Source organism: Dromiciops gliroides, chromosome 3 (genome assembly GCF_019393635.1).
Source record: "Dromiciops gliroides isolate mDroGli1 chromosome 3, mDroGli1.pri, whole genome shotgun sequence".
In the NCBI taxonomy this organism is placed as follows: Eukaryota; Metazoa; Chordata; class Mammalia; order Microbiotheria; family Microbiotheriidae; genus Dromiciops; species Dromiciops gliroides.
Genome location: NC_057863.1, coordinates 398,547,092 through 398,561,833, shown reverse-complemented (window position 1 = coordinate 398,561,833; position 14,742 = coordinate 398,547,092). Strand labels below are relative to the sequence as shown.

General features: G+C 38.0%; 1 protein-coding gene across 2 annotated transcripts in view; it reads left to right on the top strand.

Moving 5' to 3' along the window:
• Positions 1-14,742, top strand: part of MAP3K2 (mitogen-activated protein kinase kinase kinase 2) — a 90,850-nt gene that overhangs the window by 36,599 nt on the left and 39,509 nt on the right. The gene's annotated exons all lie outside the window — the stretch shown is intronic.

Genomic DNA, 14,742 nt, shown 5'->3' with positions numbered 1-14,742 from the left:
GATAACAAGCAGATCTTTGATAGGAGATGTCAGTATTTGCATGAATATCTGCCAAAAAGCAGAGCAACTCATAATTGTTCGATCATTTCAGTTGTGTCTCTTTATGGCCCCTTTGAAGTTTTCTTGTCAAAGATACTGCAGTGGTTTGCCATTTCCTTCTCCGTCTTATTTTTCAGATGATGAAACTGAGGCCAACAGGATTAAATGATTTGCCCAAGGTCACATAGCTAAAGTGTCTAAGGTCAGATTTGAGCTCAGATCTTCCTGATTCCAAGCCCCCAAAGTCTATCCACTGCAACACCTAACTGTCCCCAGTTTTAATGTTAATTTCATTTAGGGGCAGCTAGATGGCGCAGTGGATAGAGCACCGGCCCTGGAGTCAGGAGTACCTGAGTTCAAATCCGGCCTCAGACACTTAATACTTACTAGCTGTGTGACCCTGGGCAAGTCACTTAACTCCAATTGCCTCACTAAAAAAAAAAAATGTTAATTTCATTTTTCTAAAGGTAGAGGAACCTATCAGAGAATATCCATTCTGGAGTTGATTTTCACCAATAGGGGGTAACTGGTTACTCTGATGGAAATGATAGGTACCTTAGAAGTAAATGTCCACTGCCTTTTAGAGTTTATAATAGAGGAAGAGAGGAAGGCATAATCTGATATGTATCCTAGATTTTTGAAGAACAAATTTCAAGTGTTCCAAAAGAAGGATAGGTAGGTAAGATAACACTAAAATTCTATAGGGAAAGTCACCTCAAGAAGTATGGGAAGATCTTAAGAATTAAATTCTGAAGAAACAAATAGAAACACTTCTAATGATAAGGATACAAAGGAGTTATCTGAAGAGATCATTTTGGATACACAGGAAATTCATTACCTAGCTTAGATTTTAAGAAGATGTACTGAAGAGGAAAGCAAGGGCAAGTAACAGAGGCTGAATTTTTTTAAAGCAGGTCATGATTCTGTAGGATTAGTATCATGAGTGCCCAGAAGGAGCTATAGTTGAAAATGAAAGCTAGAAACAAAACAAAAAAATGTAATGGGGTTAGCTATGTTGAGGACAAGAAAGAGATCAGAAAAAACACAGGACCATAGCCTGGGGTAGAGGAGGCAATTATAACTAACAATAGAAGGTAAAACTACTTAATTCATATTCTATTTCTTTTGTCTCTTCTAAAAAGTATGGGCCTTAAACTAGAAAGAACAGAAGAAAAGTGGCCAAAATAGGGAATTGATCGTCAATTTTGGTTTTGTTTTTTTTTTTGCAAGGCAATGAGGGTTAAGTGACTTGCCCAGGGTCACACAGTTAAGTGTCAAGTGTCTGAGGCCGGATTTGAACTCAGGTCCTCCTGACTCCAAGGCTAGTGCTTTATCCACTGTGCCACCTAGCTGCCCCCTATGTTGTGGTTGTTTTTTTTTTAAGAGAGTTATGGGGGCAGCTAGGTGGCACAGTGGATAAAGCACTAGCCTTGGAGTCAGGAGGACCTGAGTTCAAATCCGGCCTCAGACACTTGACACTTAACTGTGTGACCCTGGGCAAGTCACTTAACCCTCATTGCCTTGCAAAAAAAAAAAGAGAGAGAGAGAGAATTATATAGTAGGGGAACCTCCTAGGTTCTCTTAATGAGTTCAAATCAGCCAAGATGAGCTGAATCCACAAGTACTGAAATAATTGGTGAATGTGACTGAATTATTGACAATGATATTTTAAAGATTACAGAGAAGGGAGAGGTATTGCAAGACTAGATAAAGGTAAGTGGTGTTCCAGTTTTAAAAAATAAAAAAGAGAATGGAACCTATAGGCTGAAGGACACTAAATTCTTATGCTTAGAAAAATTCTGGAAGGTATTATTAAAGAGATGGTTAGTGAACATCTGGAAAAGGAGAGAGTTCTCACAAAACCTATTGTGACTTCATCAAGACTAATCTTAATCCTTTTTATGCTCAAGATTATTAAACAGGTAGATCAAGGGAACAATATAGATATAGTTGACCTGGATTTTAGCAAAATATTTGACAGCTTTTTTATGGACAAGATAGAAAGATGTGAGCTAGATCTGTCTACAGTTAGGTAGATTCAGAACTGGTTGAAGAGCCAAACCTAAGTGTAGCTCCTCATGGTTAGACATGATCTTGGGAGGGAGTCTCTAGCAATGTACCCCAGGGATCTGTGCTTGGTCCTGTACTATATAAAATTATTATCACCAGCTAGGTTAAGGCCATGGAGAGTGTGCTTATCAAATTTGCAAACATCATAAAACTGGGACAAATAACAAATAGTAGATAATAGGATGCAGAAAGATCTTGATGGGCTAGAATATTGGCTGAATCTAACAATGATGTATTTATCCCTAGAAATTTTTAAGTCCTTCCTATATACTTGGATTTTTAAAAAATCAGCTTCACAAATAATAAAGGGTAGGATGTAACCAGGCAACAACAGTTCCTCTGAAAGAGGTCTGGGGATTTTATTAGACTGTAAGCTCAGCATGAGTCAGTAGTGTAACTATGGTAGCTCCAAAAGGTCTTGTTTTCTTAGGCTACATTAAGAGATATTCAGGGTACCGAACCAAGGAACTTTTAGACTGTACTGTACTTTGCCCTGATCAAGCAACATCTGTAATATTGTATTTGGTTCTAGACACCACAACTTAAGAACTATCTTGGAACTCAATCAAGTCCACCTCTTATTTTAGAATTGATCAAATTGAGGCCAGGAGAGGGTGAAATGATTTGCCAGAGGTTACACAGATTTTCCAGCTGCATATTCAAAGTACTTTCCATGTACAATCTCAATCAGCAAGCACTCTTATTTTTACAGTATTCAGGCACTATATTCTAGGCCATGGGGATATGAAGTAAATGAAATAGCCCCTGCTCCCAGGGACTTTATGTTAGGGGAAAGACAACATGTACATATTTAAATATATACAAAATAAAAATAAATACAAGATGACACTAGCAGTTGGGGAGGATCAGGAAAAGCTTCAACTAGAAGGCAGCATCTGATCTGTCTTGAAAAATAATAAGGAATTCCATGAGATAGGAATAAGAAGGAGGTGAGGCATGGCAAACAGCCAGTGAAAAGGAATAGAAAAATAGGAGATGGTGTGCCTTGTGTAAGGATAGTGAAAAAAGGACCAGATCTGTTAGATCATGAAGTGAAGGGAACAGGGAGTAGTAATATGCAAAGATTTTTTGTTTTGTTTTGTTTTGTTTCGTGGGGCAGTGAGGGTTAAGTGACTTGCCCAGGGTCACACAGCTAGTAAGTGTCAGGTGTCTGAGGCTGGATTTGAAGTCAGGTCCTCCTGAATCCAAGGCCAGTGTTTTATCTACTGTACCACCTAACTGCCCCAATATGCAAAGATTTTAAAGAGCTTTAAGCACCAAATAGAGTAGTTTATATTTTTTTCCTAGAGGCAGTAGAGAAACACTGAGGCTTAAGACAAGAAGAACAATTAGGAAGTTATTGGCATTATTCCATATGAGAAGTGCTGAGGAGCTGAACTCAAATGATGACTGCATGAGTAGTGAGAAGGGGACAGATAGAAGAGATATTATAGAAATAGAAATGGCAAGATTAGACAACTGATTGGAGAGTGAGGAGTTGAGGATGACACCAAGGTTGTAAATCTTAGTGCCTTCCTTAGCAATAGGGAAGTTCAGAAGAGGGGTAGGTTTAAAGGAAAAGAGAGAGTTCTCTGTTTTGGACATTTTGCATTTGAGATGCTGGTTGATATCAGTTTGAAATGGTCAATAGGCTTCTGCTGATGTGGGACTGGAGCTCAGGTGAGAAACTAAGAGCTAGATATATACATCTGGGAGTCATTTACATAGAGAAGATAATTGACTATATGGGAGCTGATGAGGTCACCAAGTAAGAGAGAGTGGAGAGAAAAGATAGTAGCCCAGGACAGAATACACACAACTATAGGACATTATTTGGATGATGAACCAGCAAAGGAAACTGAGAAGTAGTGGTCAGATAGGTAAAAGGAGAAATGGTATAGTCTAGTCATGAGAACCTAGAAAAGAGAATATCCAGGAAGAGAAGGGTGGTCAGGAATATCAAATGCCATGGATAGGTCATCAAGTTAACAAGCATTTATTAAGTGTCTATTAAGTGCCAGTGCTGGTGATATCAAAACAGTCCCTGCTCTCAAGGTATTCACAATATAATGAGGGAGACAACAGGCAAACAACTATATAATGATATGATATATATAAGAATAATTAGACACTATCTCAAGGCAGCTAGGTGGTGCAGTGGAAAGAGCACCGGCCCTGGAGTCAGGACTCCTGAGTTCAAATCCAGCCTCAGACACTTACTAGCTGTGTGACCCTGGGCAAGTCACTTATCCCCAATTGCCTCACCTAGTAAGGAGACCATTTTGGTGAAGGGGGAAGAAAATAAGCATTTATATGGCACCTACTATGTACCAGGCATTGTGCTAAGTACTTTTTCACAAATATCAAGTTCAGTCTTCAGAGGGACTCTAGAAAAGACTTGGCATTGGAGTAAGAATTACTTGCTTAATATGTTCCAGGCAGGGGCAGCTAGGTGGTGCAGTGGATAGAGCACTGGCCCTGGATTCAGGAGTACCTGAGTTCAAATCCGGCCTCAGACACTTAACACTTACTAGCTGTGTGATCCTGGGCAAGTCACTTAACCCCAATTGCCTCACTAAAAAAAATATATATATATGTTCCAGGTACTGAGAATACAAATATAAAAGTGATGTCCCCTGCCCTTGTGGTAAAAATTATCCTCAAAGAGCTTGCATTCTTATAGAAGACAGCACATATAGAGACATGTGAGTCAGAAAAGAGAGTGTCTAGGGAAGTCCAGGGGTGATGAGTTGATCCATAGGGCAATTGGTTGACATGGTCTTTCTAGGAACAGTGGTACTATGGTAGCATTGATTTAATTCCTGAGCTCTGAGGAAGAAGAGGAGTACATGTGTGAGCACTGGAAGGACAAGATGAACATCTAGCTGAAATCCGAAGCATGGTCTGGTTTGGTGGTCTGGAACTGGCTACATTTTATGGACTAGCTGAGTTTACACTCACCAATCAAGATATCTGGGCCTAAAGTAGTTGTTCCAGAGTTGTATAGACTAACACTCCCCAGGGACTAGGGATATTTTTTCTTGTGAGCTGCTCCAGATATACTGTTCTAGGTGATGGGACGTAGAGCGTTGGGTACAAGTTATAGAGAAGTAAGTTTTAACTCTGTGTCATACAACTTAGTTTCTTAAGCATCTGTTTATGCAGAGTACTCTGCTGGGTACAGAGACAGTTATGTCATGATCCCTGCCTTCAAGGATCTTACAACCTTGTAAAGGCAATGGAAAGAGGATTGAAGGGGCAGCTAAGTGGCACAGTGGATAAAGCACTGGTCCTGGATTTAGGAGGACCTGGGTTCATATCTGGTCTCAGACACTTGATACTAGCTGTGTGACCCTGGGCAAGTCACTTAACCCTCATTGCCCAGCCAAAAAAAGAAAGAGGATTGAATTTAAATTTAGAAGATCAGATAAATCAAAGCTTACTGCCTCTATGGCCTTGGATAAATCACTTTTCCTATTGAAAAGTTTCCCCATCTGTACGATTAGGAATTTGGGCTGGGTTATCTCTCAGGTTCTGCATATATGCTTCTATCTCATTCCATTCTTTCTCCTCCAGCAGATTGACTTCCTATAATACCCTTTCTCACACTTATCTTCAATCTCTCCCTGTCCACTGACTGCTTCCTACTACCTACAGACATTGTTATGTCTCTCCCATCCTCAAAACCCCCTCACCTGAGTCTTCTATCTGTGATAATTATTTTCCCATTTCTTCTACCTTTATTCTGTGGCTAAATTCCTTGAGAAGACTGTCTGCAAAGGGTGCTTTCCACTTCCTCTCCTCAGTCTCTTCATAACTGTCTACAATTTGGCTTTTAACCTCATCATTCAAACAAAACTTCTATCTCCAGCATTAAACCAGTAACTTTTATTTGCCAAATCCAATGATTTTTTCCTCAATCCTCATCCCACTAGTTTCCTTCAGGTCCCAGCCAAATCTCTTTTGCAGGAAGCATTTCCCAGTTCTCTTTTGGTTGACTATTTCCTATTTATCCTGTGTATAGCTTGTTTGCATGTGGTTGTTTGTATGTTGTCTCCCTATTAGATTGTCAGCTTCTTGAGGTCAGGGACTGTCTTTTGACTTTATTCGTGTCTAGTGCTTAATGCAGTGCCTGGCACTTAGTAGGCACTTAAATAAATGCTTATTGATTGATTTTCATGTCTGAAATCCTGTGATGCTATAAGATATTAATACAAGTTGCTCTTATACATGACAAATGTTGTTCAGTTACAAAACAAAGCTATCTACATCATGACAGGCAAAGAGAGAGAGAATGAGAATTAAGTTAATAGTTTGGGACTCAAATCCAAAAAAGGATTCAAATTCTGGCTAAAATTCTTCCTGTGATCTTGGTTAAGTCATTGAAACTTTCTGAATTTCCCCATATGTTAAAGAGGTATTAAAATTGTTGTGAGGAAATTGTTTTTTACAGTAATATGTGAATGGGAGGATTAATAGATTTTATTAAATGAAGGTGAGCAGGGGAAGGAAAGCTTCATGGTGGAAATGCATTTAAGTTGTGCTTTAAAGGATGTCAGTCCTTTGGTAGGTAGTCAATATGAGTGCATATTGAAGAAATCAAATGCATAAGTTTTGTTTTGATATAGAGTTCCAGGAGGGAAGGAATTTGAAATGGCTAGAATGGTAGAATGGCACTAGATTATAAGGGACCTTGAATACCAGAAAGTAATTTGAACTTAAGATTTTTGAGCTAGTGACTCCACTAGATCTATGCAGAAGAGACTTCTGATGGAAGTGTCCAGGATGAATTGGTGGGGAGGAGACTTCCTAATAGATGGAGCTGTCCAAAATTGGAATGAACTGCCTCATCAGGTAATGAATTCCCTGTCATTGGAGGTCTTCAAGCATAACCTGAAAGATAATTTGTTGGTTATGTAGAGGGGCTTTAAGTTTCAGGTGGGAATTGAAAAAGATTACCTGAGGTACTTTCTAACTTAGATTCTCTTATTCATAGCCCTTATCTCATCTCCAATATCATCCAACAGGTACTTATTAAGTGTCTGAAATGTGGGAGGCACTAAGGATACAATTTTTTTAAAAACATTCCCTGCTTACAAGGAGCTTACATTATACTGGAGCAGTATAGCATATAAACAGATGAGTAGATGCGTGCAAATGTGAGGAGAAAGAGCACCAACAAAGAGAAGGATCAGAAAAGTTTTCCCAAAGGAGATGGTACATGATCAAAGACTTGAAGGAAGTTAAGAATTCTATAAGGTACATGTGAAGAGGGAATGAGGAGGGGTATAACAGCCCGGACAAATGCATAGAAATTGGAGATTGAATGCCAGAATCGGTAGGGAAGTTTGTATAGAGTGTGATGAGCCTGAAAAGGTAGGAGCTTGATTATTTAGGGCTTCAAATGACAAGTTAAGGAGTTTCTATTATATTCTAGAGGCTATATAGCTTTATCTCCTTTAGCTGGAGAGTGACATAGTCACACTTGTGTTTTAAGAATTTTTTTGATATATGTCTTGAGTATATTTTGCATAAGGGAAAGACTGGAAGCTTGGAATCTATTTAGGCTGTTGTGGTAATCCAAGGGAGAAGTGATAAAGACCTGAACTAAAGTGGTCATGTGAGTGCAGAGAAATGGATTAGTGGGAGCTTTTTGTCTCTGGGAGATGAAAAATAGAAAATGTCTCTGAAGTCATGTATTTGAGTGGCTAGAAGTATGGTTGGTTTGGGAGTGGGGGGGGGGTTGGGTTACAGTGGCAAAGATAATGAATTCTTATCTCCTTTTCTGTGCACCGAAAATATCTAATGTTCCTCTGCTGCTCTACTTTCTTAGGCCTATCCATCACAATTTCCCCTCTCACCTTGGACCTTTGTCAAAATTTGCTATTCCAGGAATTCTGAACCAAATCTTCAAGCTAGGTGTGTTTCTGATAAACTAAAAAAATAATAATAATTGTTAAAATATTTAAGGGCAGCTAAGTGGTACAGTGGATAAAGCACTGGCCCTGGAGTCAGGAAAACTCATCTTCCTGGATGTAAATCTGGCCTTAGACATTTACTATGTATGTGACCCTAAACAAGTCACTTAACCCTGTTTGTGTCAGTTTCCTCATCTGTAAAATGAGCTAGAGAAGGAAATGGAAAACCACACCAGTATCTTTGCCAAGAAAATCCCAAATGGGATCACAAAGAGTTGGATATAATTGAAACAAGTAAGTAACAACAAAGAATATTTAAAGAAAAGTATTTTTAAGGTGGAGCCTCCCTCTGTTCTTAGGTTATATGACACACACACATACAACTACACACAAGTAAGGAATATAAGCCAAAACTTCTAAAAGTGGTTGTTGGTTTTCTAAATTCTAAAACTATTAAGAGCTAATAATTTATTTCAGAGTAAATACAGTTGTTAAAAAATTGGCTAGGAAAAAGAAATTGGCTAGGAATAAACTCTACAAAGTAACATCAATCAAAAATGCCTTTATATCAAATATGTTTGTCTCTTGCAAAAAATAAGTATACAAACATAGAAATACCTAAACATCACTTTTATTTTCCTGTGGATAGTTTGCTTTCTTAGAGTATCATGTTAAATAATTTTTGTTTAATTAGAACAGTGCCAGTTTGCTAACCCATCATGGAAATATTATGGATAATAACAAGGAATATTATTTTGACTTAATGGTCTTTTTGCATGATAGTATGTGGTAGTTAACTATAACAATGACCAGTTTGCTGAGTTACCAATATAAGAAAACTTCATTTCACCATATCTGTTTTTGTTGATATAAAATATCTTTGAATCTGGCAACCCCACGTGTGAATAAAACCAGCAGAGCTGTTAATATTTAACTTTGATAGCACACTAGTGTTTCATTACAGAACTGAATACAAAGAAAGTGATTCTATTAAATTATTAGAGAAGACAGCTATTTTTTATATTTGAAATGTACTCTTGAGATCAGTGACTTTGACCTTTAACAGCTTTCTTTATAAAGGATAGGATGTCTTTAATTAGAAAATTTCCAGAAAATTTCTGGCTAATCAAAAAAAAATTCAAACATTATACAGAAAGTCTTGACATACATACATTTTCCAGGTTTGAAGTCTCCTGATATATAATTTGAATCTTTCCCTTGATTGTCTTTTGAGCAGCAGTTAACATTTATATTAGTGTATCGTGAAGTGAGAAGAACCAAGAGAGCATTGTACTCAGAGACAACAATATTGTTTGATGAAGAACTGTGAATGACTTGACTATTCTCAACAATACAATGATCCAAGACAATCCCAAAGGACTATTGATGAAACATACTATCTACCTCCAAAGAAAGAACTGATATTGATGGAACAGACTGAAGCATGCTATTTTTCACTTTCTTTGATTTTTTTTCTTTTAATCAAGTTTCCATGTACAAAATGACAAATATGGTAATGTTTGGCATAATCATACATGTATAACCCATATCTGATTGTTTACAGCCTCAGGGAGGGGGGAAGAAGAGGGAGAGAGAGGGATAAAAATTGGAACCCAAAACTAAATTAAAACGTTTATTATTTTTAAAAAACCATTTATTTTAGTATTTTCCTATTTAGTCTCCTTTCCTAAAGCCTACCAAAGTAATTCATTTAGTTGAATTGATATAGAAGTATTATTATTCCTGTTTTACGGATTAGGAAACTGAAACTCAAAGACTTGCTCATGATACACAATTCCAAGTCTAGAACCGCTTTCAAGAAGCAGACCATTCTATTTTTCTTTAGTTATTGTTAGAAAATTAAATTGAATTTATATCTGCCTCCTTTTAATTTCTGTTGTTTCTTAGTTCAGAATAAATGTACTTTTAAATATTTAAAAACAGCTCCTAAGTTCAAGTCTAAGCTAAGCATCCCTCTTTGTCCTTCTGTGCTTCTGTTGGTCAATGTTAATCTTGGAACATGGTATCCAGAACTCCAGACAATATTGCTAATATTTTTTAATAATACAGAGCAGTGTTAGAATCTTTGCCTCCCTTCTTTCCTGTTATTGTCGAGAGTACCACCATTCTTCCAGTCACTCACCTTTGAAGTTTGGGTCATCACCACTGCTGTAATAGCCTCCTAATTGGCTTCTCTTTCTCAGATTTTTCCCACTTTAACCAGTTTTCGGTATAGCTATCAAAGTGATTTTCCTGAAGTATATGCATCCCCCTGCTCAGTGAACTCTCTTTAGGATAAAATATAAACTCCTCTGATATTTAAAGCTTTTCACAGCATTTACTTCTTTTTAAGACTTTACTGTCTTCTTCCCCCCCCAACTCCCCCACCCCCTTGCACTCTGCCATACTGGCCTATGTTTGTGTCCTTTGTTTTTATATGTGTGTGTGTGTATAAACATTTTTATTTCTATTAAATTCCAAATTTTATCCCTCCTTCACTCCCTTCCCTCTCCCCTAACAGAGGTGGCAAGCAATCAGATGTGGGTTATACTTGTGCAGTTATGTTACCACATTAGTCATTTTGTATAAGAAAAGTTGAACAAAAGAAAAAAATGAAAGAAAGTGAAAAATAGCATGCTTCAGTCTGTGTTCCATCAATATCAGTTCTTTCTTTGGAGATGGATAGTTGCTTCATCATTAGGCCTTTGGGATTGTCTTGAATCATTGTATTGCTGAGAATAGTTAAGTCATTCACAGTTATTCATCAAATAATATTGCTGTCTCTGTACACAGCATTCTCTTGGTTCTGCTCACTTCTATACATCAGTTCATTCAAGTCTTCCCAGGCCTTTCTGAAATCATCCTACTTGGCATTTCTTATAGCACAACAATATCCCATCACCAGGGCAGCTAGGTGGTGAAGTGGATAGAGCACCGGCCCTGGAGTCAGGAGTTCAAATCCAGCCTCAGACACTTAACACTTACTAGCTGTGTGAACCTGGGCAAGTCACTTAACTCCAATTTCCTCACTAAAAAAAAAAAAAGAAAAAGAAAGTGAAAGGATACCTATAAAAAAAATATCCCATCACCATCATGTACCATAGCTTGTTTAGCCATTCCCCAATTGATGAGCATTCCTTTGATTTCCACTTCTTAGCCACCACAAAAAAAGAGTTGCTATAAATATTTGTATACAAATAGGTCCTTTTTTCTTTTTTTTTGTGATGTCTTTGGGATATAAACCTTGCAGTGTTATTGCTGGATCAAAGGGTATATACACAGTTCTATAGCCCTTTGAGCATAGTTCCAAATTGCGTCCCAGTTTTCCCACAACCCCTCCAACATCTAACATTTTCCTTTTTTGTTATATTAGCCACTCTGATAAGTGTGAGGTGGTACCTCAGAGTTGTTTTAATTAGCATTTCTCTGATCAGTAGTGATCTAGAGCATTTTTTCATATGATTATAGCTTCCCCACCCACCTTTCCTACACTTCCCTAAGCTACCTTGTATTCATTTTGTAAATATTCTGTATGTATTAATAAGTGTGCAAATTGTTTCCCCTGTTAGAATGTAAACTCCTTGAGAGCAGACATTCACTTTTGTCTTTGTAGTCATAGCACTTAACATGTTGCTTCTCACACAGTAAATGCTTAATAAACTCTATTGGGGGGGCGGGGGATGAGGATGAAGTGACTTGCCCAGGGTCACACAGCTGTCACACAGGGTCAAGTGTCTGAGGTTGGATTTGAACTCAGGTCCTCCTGAATCCAGAGCTAATGCTTTATCCACTGCGCCAACTAGCTGCCCTTTTATTTTTATTTATTTATTTGCGCAAACTATTTTAAAATGGTTTTAATGACTCATTCTAAAATTTTGCACAGAACCATGACAACTATACAAGTTTATGGTTTCTAGAGCCTACCTTTAAAAATATTTTGGGGGGAAGCTAGGTGGCGTAGTGGATAAAGCACTGACCCTGGATTCAGGAGGACCCGAGTTCAAATGTGACCTCCTGGGCAAGTCACTTAATCCTCATTGCCTGGGGGGCGGGAAATATATATATATGGTTTTTTTGGTTTTTTGGTTTTTTTGAAAAATGAGACATTTGCCTTACCTAATTCTGCAATTGGCCATGATTTTTCAGATTACTTACTGATACCTAGTTTCACAACATACTTGTAAATTCTTTCACTTAGGTGAGATGTAATTTGTCTTGACCAGGGAACTGCAATTTGTTTAGAACAACACTGTGCTTTATTATCTCTTAATTTATCTTGGGTTTTAGTTTCCTTTTAGTCAGGCTTGCTGTACCCTTTCTAGTCTGAAGAGAATTTCCTTGACAAAGAAGATAGAAATAAACAAACAAATCGAAAAAGTTGACTGGTCCTGCTTCTTCTAGCTTCTATTAACATTATCCCCATCACCAATTAGCAGGCCTATTGTTAATTCTTTTTTTCTTTCCCTGACATAACTTTCAAAAAACCCTTTAAAACATCTTCCCTAAAGCCTTAGTTCATTCTGAATTTTAGCTTTGTTGATATTATTCTTCGAGATCTGCACCACTCTTTTGTATTCTCCTTCCACATTTTATATATTTGTATATAGCCTTCAAACATCTGTGTTCACTATATTTCTTTTAAAAAATTTTGTAACAAGGGAAGGCTACCTGAGTAGGTGAGTAGGGAGGGTTGTATTTAGAAATAAAATCTTATTATACTATGTAAAAAAAGGATACATTTTAAAAAATATATCATCAACAAATACATCGGGGTTTTTTCTCCTTTTTTTAATTTTTTTTTTGCGGGGCAATGAGGGTTAAGTGACTTGCCCAGGGTCACACAGCTAGTAAGTGTCAAGTGTCTGAGCTAGGATTTGAACTCAGGTCCTCCTGGATCCAGGGCCGGTGCTTTATCCACTGTGCCACCTAGCTGTCCCAGACATCAGTTTTTTAAAAACATAAAACTTGAGTTTATCAGAGTCCTTTTATAGCTACCATTAATCTCTTCTTTTTCATGTAAATTATTTGTAGTTGTATTCATTTTGGAGAGCTTCCCATTTTTGTTCAGCAGCATTTCCTTTTAGAAGCCCCGATTATGGGATCATAACTTTAAATTATGCTTTTTAAATCTATAGCAAACCTGTAGTCATTCCTGGTATCACCTTTAGTACAGTTTTCCTCAAGACTTCCATTACTTGTATATCATCAGCCAGGATCCCCTTTGTTAAGAGTTTGGCGTAGAGTAGCAATTCTCATTTAATCTCTCAGAAATTGAGAGGAGGAAGCATGTGGCCATCAGGAACACTGAAAAGTTTTCGAATGCTATTAGTAGTAGATTTCTAGCAGCTACCTATTGGTTAATAAGATCATAGGTTTAGAACTGGAAGAAATCTCAAATGTCCTCTATTTTTAGTCCAACACCTTCATTTTACATATGAAGAAACTGAAGCCCACAGAAGACAAGTGACTTAAATGTAGGGACCAAATTTAATATGGGGAGAGTTAATTGGGTGGCTCGCCATAATATTGGGGTTCAGAAAATAATGAAGGATGTCTAGGTCCAAAGCTTCCTCCCCTCCGAATTGCCTTTTTTAGTTATTTCTCCCAGGCCAATAAGAAAGGAACTTAACAACCTCTTTTCCACAAAAAAAATCAGGTTTCTATTAAAAGTCAAGGACAAAGGAATAGAGAAAGAGGAAAATGGATAATCTCCCTGGCTCTAGCAAAGGCTGTCTCAAACCCACTCACTTTCAGCTCAGCTAATTTATAGAGCATGATTTTATTAACTCACCACCAGGGGTCCGTAATTTCTATTGGACTCAGCTGTTCAGCCTGCTCCACTAGCTCCTCCAAGGCCAGAGAGAGAGCAAGCGAGCAAGCTACTTCCTGTTGGGGTCCCTTTTTCTACCTTTTTCTCCCTCCCCCAAAGGGGAGGTCCTTCAAGTTATATGGCTGAGACTGGTTCCCTATTGATGACAGAGTCCACAGCCTCTGAGGGCACTCCTTCTCAGGGTTGGCCAAGTTTAGACTAGGTTTAACAGGGCGGACCAGGTGTGGCTCAAAATCTAATCCTCTTAAGTGGGTTCTTAGTAGTTTCTCATTCACATCCAATTCAAACACTACTAGATCAATCAAGTCAGACCCCTGGGCATCTGCCAAATCCCATTATTTTACCACATACCCAAGTTCACAGAAATATCAGTGGAGCTAGGATTCGAATCCAGGTTCTCTAACTACAAACCCAAGATTCAATGTTCTCCTTTGATGCCAGTAGGTGGCATGCTATGTATATTGCCACAGGGGCAGCCACAGTGGTTTGTTTTTTGGTTTTTGGTTTTTTTTAAGTGGGGCAATGAGGGTTAAGTGACTTGCCCAGGGTCACACAGCTAGTACATGTCAAGTGTCTGAGGCTGGATTTGAACTCAGGTCCTCCTGAATCCAGGGCTGGTACTCTATCCACTGTGCCACCTAGCTGCCCCTAAGCCACAGTGCTTTTTGACAAAAAGTTCTTTTCTGTCCCTTGGGCCTATCCCAATCTCTTCATCTCTTTATAGTTTGTATTTAATAATTATGAACTACTTGGAGAATGGGGGAGAACACATAGAAGGAATACTGATGGATGCTTTCTACTTTCCTATTTTTCTACAGATAGCCTGGTAGAATAGAATAGATTAAGTGATGAACTTACAGTACAGAAGACCCGAGTTTGAATCTT